Source organism: Nicotiana attenuata, unplaced genomic scaffold, assembly GCF_001879085.1.
Source record: "Nicotiana attenuata strain UT unplaced genomic scaffold, NIATTr2, whole genome shotgun sequence".
NCBI classification, from domain to species: Eukaryota; Viridiplantae; Streptophyta; class Magnoliopsida; order Solanales; family Solanaceae; genus Nicotiana; species Nicotiana attenuata.
Window position 1 is genome coordinate 2,115 of NW_017674760.1, and position 8,178 is coordinate 10,292.

Genomic DNA, 8,178 nt, shown 5'->3' on the forward strand with positions numbered 1-8,178 from the left:
AGAAAGTTCATAGGTTTGACTGGGAGTTGACTTTGGTGAAACCGAGTTCGGATTATTATTTTGGGAGTTGGAATATGTCTATTGTGTTATTTGGATCTTGTGTGAAAAATTTGAAGTCATTCCGGGTTGATTTGATATGGTTCGGCACGAGTTTTGGAAGTTAAAAGTTCAAAAGTCCATTAAGTTTGATTTGATATGCGATTTGTGGTTTTTATGTTGTTATGTATAATTTGAGGCCTCAGGTGGGTCCGCGTTAGGTTTTGAGACTTTTTGGCACATTTGGATGGGGTCCCAGGGGCCTCGACTGTGTTTTGGATGAGTTGCGGACCATGTTTTTGGTTTATTGCATTGTTGATGATTCAGGCCTCTTATGTTTTTTCATCTGCGGTGAGATGACCGTAGAGGTGGTGTCGCAGGTGAGGCTATTTGAGCGTAGATGCGATGTATGGTGTAGGCTAGCTGGGAGAGCATTTGCGAAGTTATTACCGTATCTGCGAGTCCGCAAATGTGGACCTGTGCCCGTAGAGGCGAGTCGGCTGGGAGTTGAGTTTTGCGCATCTACAATGATCTTTCCGCAGGCGCGTCGGATGCCTGGGCGGCGGGGTGACTCACAGGTGCGAGATTTGTACAGCAGAAGCGGTGGTCGCAAATGCGACAATGTGACCACATATGCGGAAATACTGGGCAGATTCTATATAATTCAAGGGTTTATTCATTTTATCATATTTTGAGCTATGAAGTTCAGATTTGGATGATTTTGGAAGCAATTGAACCACGTGGATTGAGATAAGTATTTTTTTACTTGGTTTTGGTTATATTTCGTGATTCCGTCTTCGATTTTTGGTAATTAATCAGTGATTTTAAAAGAGAAATTTGGGGTTGTCTAAATTTCCTAAAGTGAATATTTGAGCTTTGAACATTGATTCAGAGTTGAATTTGAGTGAAATTAGTATGGTTGGACTCGTAATTGAACGGATTATCGAAATTTGTAAGTTTTATCGGGTTCCTAGATACGGTTTTGGATTTGACTTTTTTGTTGACTTTGAGTATTTGATTAAAGATTCGACCTTTATCGTTTGGGTTTGTTTTCCTAAGGCATTATTTGATGTTTTGAGTTAATTTTTGCTAGTTTCGAGCCGTTTGGAGGTTGATTTGTGTAGAATGTATTTCTAGAGTATTGTTTGGCTTCCTCGGTATTTGATTTGACTTGCTTGAGGTAAGTATCTTATCTAAACTTGGTTGAGGCACTTGTTTCCTGAGTTATTTGTGATAGCTACATGCTATAGGTGCGTACATGTGTGGGGTTTGAGCCCGTGTGCGAGCACCGGGGGATATATCCATATTTGGGTAGTGCTTAGACTATAGTATATCTAGAATTGACTGTTAAGCTTTAAGCTGTGATGTATCTCATACTTGTAACCTTTTAGTGAACTATTTAATCCATGTTTGAGGATTGCATAGAGTCTAATTTCCCAAATGAACTTGATAACTGATATTTCTGTGATGAAATTGCCGATTTGAGCTATGATAGCACACTTTGCACATACATGCACTTTAGCATGTCATTATACTAGTCCAGGAGCATGAAATCTGATATTCGTTCATCATATGCATGTATTATTGTATATTTGCTTATGTGCGATATGATTTGGACTGGATGCATGTGAATACATTGGACGGATTGTATTGTTATGCCTGTGACCACTCCGAGCGGAGTGTATTGTTATAAACGTGAGCACGCCGGGCGGATGTGTTGTTATGCCTGTGACCATGCCTGGCGGATTGTAATATAGCATGTGACTACACAGGCGGATCCGTTATATTGAGCATGTGACCACGCCGGCGGATTATGATATTGAGCCTGTGACCACGTCGGGTTTATAATACGTTAATTGACCGTGCTTATTTGTGGATATGGATCCATCCCCCTAGGGTCACCCTCTCATGTTTCTCTCTTGATAGTGTACACGCGGATTGTGAAAAACCGACGGATTTCTGGTTGATGTGACCTCTGGGAGAGCTGGCTATTGTTATTTGGATAGGGTTGCTCTCCGCAACAAGCCTTATTGGCATATTTTTATATGGATCGGGTTGCGCACCGTAACGGACTGATATTTGGTTATTGCATTTCATCTTTACTTGTAATTTCCTTGACTGTTTACTTGATTTACTTGCATATCTTATTTATATGCTAGATTGTTGACTGAGTAGAACACTTTAAAATAAAGAATTATAAGTACCACAATGGTTTTTACGTGTGTGGTATCCATATTTGATCATATAACTGCTCTATACTTATTAAATTTATGAACTGCACAGGTGATCAGCGAGTATCATTTATAGTTCTTTCTTTTATTACCTCGCCGAGGTTAGTTAGGATACTTATTGAGTATATGAGGTCGATTGTACTCATACTACACTTCTGAACCTTGTGTGCAGATCTTGGAGTTGATGTTGTTGTGTACGGTGGAAGTTGGCATTGAAGATGTACCTGCCTTCCGGTTATAACTCCACTTGTCCTTGGTAGCTTTAGATTTGCAAATCTGTTTATGTATATTGCGAACAAATGATGTATTTATTTCGTACCAGCATTGTAAATTCTAAATCTTAGAAGCTCATGATTTGTACTACCAGTCATTGGGATTTTTTGTATACAATTTCAGTTATTTCATTTATTGATCTTTCTTACATCATTATAGTTGTATCGACTATTATCTGACTTATCTAACGGTTTGGGTTAGGTGCTATCACGACCGATTAAATTTTGGATCGCGATAATAAATTAAATTTGGGGGAGTACTATATGGCGGGCAATCCAAGAAAAGACTGATAACATGAATTCCCCTTAAAGTACAAAAGTTCACGATCCAAGAAAATAACTCCTACAAAGCTCAATCAGCAAACCCTTTTGGGAAGCTCATTCCCAACTCCCAAGAACCAAATGCTCCATTCTCTCTTTCAATATATATAATAATCTTCTCCCACTGACTTCCAAGAGCAAACCAAACAGCTATAAATCCAAACTTCTCTTAGTACATTACAATCACCACTCCATATTTCCAAATTAAACACATATTCCAAACAAATCATGAAGAACGTTTGCTACTCAGTTGCTCTCTGCCTTTCCTTCCTCTTTGTTCTTGCTCATATCAATGAAGCAGCTATTCCCTGTGGCACTGTGGACATGAAGGCAGTGGCGGACGCAAGATCTCTACGAACGGGGTTCAAAAAATTTTTTTTTAGCTAGTGGGAATTGAACCCATGACCTTATGTAGATTTTGAACCCCCTTGACCACAAAACTACACTTTTGGATTGTGTTAAGGGTGTTCAAAACTTAATATATAGAGGTAAAAAACAGATTTTGCCTTATATATACAATGTAATTTTTCGGCGAAGGGTGTTCGGGTGAACACCCTTGCGCCCCCTAAATCTGCCCCTGCATGAAGGCCGCAGCCTGCATCTCTGTATACCTCGAAAATACGAGTAACAATTAAATTTGATATGTAGTTTTAAAGATATATGATTTAGTTCAATACCAATTAATAATCAAGAAGTATAAAGTATAGATGAAGGAAATAGGTGAAACAAACCAGTGTTACTTAAGCAGTATCGACCTCGAGCTCAGTGACCTCGAGATGAATCAAGAACAATAAAGCAAGAACAATAAAGTTAAAGGACAATTCTGATGAACAATGAGCGAAAAGTAGAGAGTATATTCTTTGCCTATGATTAGATGATGTTTACATATGATTGGGGTCCCCTTTATATAATAGGGGACCCTAAATAAGATACATTTTTATTTACAGCAAAGAATCTTATTGGGACAACTGTCTAACCTCCTAGTACGGATTCGTACAAATCTATTCCGGGATTTACGCCATGATCTTGGGGACGTGGCAGGAATCTTGATCATTCTGTTATAAAATCTACAACGACATTATCTCGAGGCCAATCACATTAGGCTTCGATGTTCATCGGACACTTAGTTCTTCGAACCTTGTATTCTTCCTTCGAGCTCGAGCCTAGTCCATCGAGCTCGAACTCGATCCATCTTCAACTCGGGCTCAAGGCGTCCCCTCGAGCCCAGGAAATTGGGCATACCCGATTTTAACCGTATACACATAGTCACCGCGTTTCTTAGAGTATGATGATAAGAAACGAATTGAGCCCTTGATCCTTACCCCGATCTGTTACGACATCATCATCATGGCGTAAGCGACTGAGGAAACAAAAGTTTGGAAGCTGGCCTTTCCCGAGGATGACTCCGAGAATTCTAGTGAGTCTGGCGGTGGAGAAGATCCTGAGGGTGAAAATGCTTCTGCCGATAAGGACCTCGCTACTTAGGTTTCGTGTTCTTCATTATTGTTCGCTTTTGAGGTTGATCGACCCTTGTGGGGCATTCTTGACCGTGACCTATAGCCCTTGTAAATAGATTTATACAAAGCTTTTATCCTTTCATGGCTTCTGAATCCGTTACTCTTTTGTGCGGGTCAGAGTTCCTTAGCATAAAATTTCTTTTGAATGTCCACAGTTTTGAGATGGTAACGCTCGACAATAAGTACAGCCCTCGACCGTTTTTGATCAAAGGACTTCGAATGACCATTTGAACTTGAGTTTGAGTAGATCATAGGCCAATCAATCGATAAGGTAAGGTAGCCCTTGGGCTTTATAGTCGAGTGAGGGTTTTCTTGAACTTGAAATAAAGTTAGCCCTTAGGCTTCATAGATAGTCCCCAAGTGAGAATTTTCTCGAACTCGGGTAGCCCTTGGACTCGATAATCTAGTGAGTGCTAGCTAGAACTCGAAATAAAGTTAGCCCTTAGACTTCATTGATAGTCCTCGAGTGAGAATCTTCTCGAACTGGGGTATCCCTTGGGCTCGGTAATCGAGTGAGTGCTTGCTCAAACTCAAATTAAAGTTAGCCCGTAGGCTTTTGTATAATGGCCCTTAGGCTCTTTAGATCGGCCCTTAGGCTCTTTTTAGGTCGGCCCTTAGGCTCTTTTAGGTCGGCCCTTATGCTCTTTTAGGTCGGGCCAATTTGGCCTCTAAAAACGGCTATAATTTTTCCCTCTTTTCGGCTAAAAAATTTAGTGAAAATTTTTCTATGCCTTAGCATGTGTTTTTTTCGTACCCGTTGGGTTTTTCGAAGGTTCAATCGATCGGAACCTTATTTGTAATTTTGTTTGTGTAACGATAATCGAATACCTCTTGAGGCTCCTTTGAAGGCTGATGTTATCGAAGCCCTTTATCATTTGCTTTTGCCGAGGGTAGCCTCATTTAATCAGTTTTTCAAAGTAATTGAAGGCCTTTATTTTATGGTAGAAGTCGGACGTCTTCGAGCCGCATTATTTCGGCCGTAGCCATTTTATATGACCGTAGTCTTTAGTTTGGCCGTAGCCTTCGGGTATGTCTCTTGGACTTGTTTCCCAATAACATTTCGAACTTGTTCAAAATGTTAGTCCCCGAGTCTGACGGCCTTGGCATGTATATCGGGGGGTGCCTCTTTGAGGTCTTATTATTTCAAACTTAGATAGCTCGAGTAGGTAGTCCCCGAGCGTTTGAGGTATGCTCACACTTGGGTCAAGATAGACCTTGGGCTTTTATGATCGAGTGAAGATTTTCTCGAACTCGAAGTAAAGTTAGCCCCTAGGCTTCATAGATAGTCCCCGAGTGAGAGTTTGCTCAAACTCGGGTTAAGATAGCCCTTGGGCTTTTGTATTTGGTACGAATTTTGGGAGTCTCCGATCCACGTTAATTTCGTCGTAGCCTCTTTAGTTTGGAACTTACCCTTTGGGCTTATCTTCTGTTTCACTTCAAGCTTGCCCGAAGTGTCAGTCCCGAGTGGGGTGGTCGTGGCCCGTAAAGTCGAGGATTGCCTTCAAGGTCTTATGGTCTCGAAATGTTAGTAGTTTGATTCTGTTTGTTTTTGGGACGGCAGTCCTCAAGCATAGGGTCAGTTGTTCGAATTTCCGTCGTGGTCGGCCCTTAAGCATGTTTATACAATAGATCAAGAATATAAAATATGAAATTTTTCTAAAGGCAGGGGATATCGGCAAGGACAAATACTTCTCCCAATAGATGATTGTACATGCGCGCATGCTTGATGTTAGGGTCGAAGTGACCTACACGGGCACGGTTCATCCGACCGTTTGGCCCTTACAACATTTTCCTATCGAGACCCCGCTGTCACGAATTGCTCTAAGTTAGCACGAACAACGGTTGCCTCGTTAAAAACCTCGCCGGAAAACCCATTTGGGACAAAATCCGATCTAAGGGAAAAAGAGTGCAATGCGTGCTTTAAGATCCAAAACTTCGTGTCGATCCTTGTCGATGGCCTGCAAGTGTTAGTCGAAAGAATAGAAAGTATTGGAATGGGGTCGTACCTTCATTCGGATTTTGGATATTTAACTCGATCTTCCTCGACATTAAATCCCCGTGAATTTGGACCTCGATCATTTCTCTTCTCATTTCGTGCGAAGCTTCGCCCAGAACCGCTGCCTCTATGGTCTCCGTTGTATGGTTGATATCGATCTCCATTGGACCTCGACTCTCGATCAATATTCCTTTTAATCCTATCCATGGTCTTGCTAGGATAAACGGACCCTTAAGGAGCCCCTAGTTGCTCATCTTCGATCCTAACCTTCGACTGACACCGATTATGTACGTCGGCCCAAGTGATAGCCGGGTACTCGATTAAACATTGCTTCAACCACCGTAAAGCTATGGAGCTCTCAGTGTTAAGACCTTAAGTGAAAGCTTGAACAGCGCAGTCATCGGTGACCGGAGGAAAATCCATTCTCTCCGCTTGGAACCGAGATACGAATTCCCTGAGCATCTCGTTATTTTTCTGCCTTACCTTGAAAAGGTCTGACTTCCTTGTTGCAATTTTAATGGCTCCGGCGTGTGCTTTTACAAAAGAATCTGCAAGCATAACAAACGAATCAATAGAATTAGAGGGTAAGTTATGATACCATATTAAGGCACCCTTCGATAGAGTCTCCCCGAACTTCTTCAGCAGTACAGAATCGATTGTGTCATCTTCCAAGTCATTTCCCTTTATGGAGCACGTGTAAGAAGTAACGTGTTCATTTGGGTCAAAGGTTCGATTGTATTTAGGTATATCGGGCATAAAGAACTTTTCTGGGATGGTCTTCGGAGCCGCACTCGGAGGGAACGGCCTTTGTACGAATTTCTTGGCATCTAATCCCTTCAAGGTCGGGGGAGCTCCCGGTATTTGATCGATATAGGAGTTATAAGTTTCCATCTTTTTGTCATTGTCTTCAACCTTCTTTTCCTCGGACTCGATCCTCTCGGTGAGCTCTTCGAGCATCCTCATAATGGTGGGATCAGTCCCTGAGCCACTTTTATTTGACCTCTCTGGTGTCGGTTCAGCATGTCGAGTGTTTTCTGGTTCCGCAATGCTCAGAGTTTTATTCTGACTCTGAAGTTGAGCGATGGCAATCTGCTGAGCTTGTAGCATCTCGAATATCACTTGGAGGCTGACTCCCCCATCTCCTATACCTTGTGTTCCTTGGCCCCCAGATCGGGCTTCCCTGCGTACACTTCCTCCAGGGTCTGTGCCTAAATCTGCATTCATAGCAATGTGCGAACTAACATCAACTGGTTCCACATTTGGCACTTCCCCAGGGCTTATTGGTGGTACACCTACCCTGCATTGTTGTTTTCCTCATGAAATCCAAGACCTTCGTTGTCATGAACAGGTGCATTTTGCGAGTTTGACATGTTTAATCCTGAGAATCAAAAAATTCTTGACAAGAAAAAGTGTAAAAATAAGGTGTGTTATGAGAATCAGTAATGAAATAATCACTATTATCTTTAGCCCCGCGGTGGGCGCCAAACTGTTTACCTCGAAAATACGAGTAACAATTAAATTTGATTTGTGGTTTTAAAGATATGTGATTTAGTTCAATACCAATTAATAATCAAGAAGTATAAAGTATAGATGAAGGAAATAAGTGAAACAAACCAGTGTTACTTAAGCAGTATCGACCTCGAGCTCAGTGACCTCGAGATGAATCAAGAACAATAAAGTTAAAGGACAATTCTGATGAACAATGAGAGAAAAGTAGAGAGTATACTCTTTGCCAATGATTAGATGATGTTTACACATGATTGGGATCCCCTTTATATAATAGGGGAACCCTAAATAAGGTACAT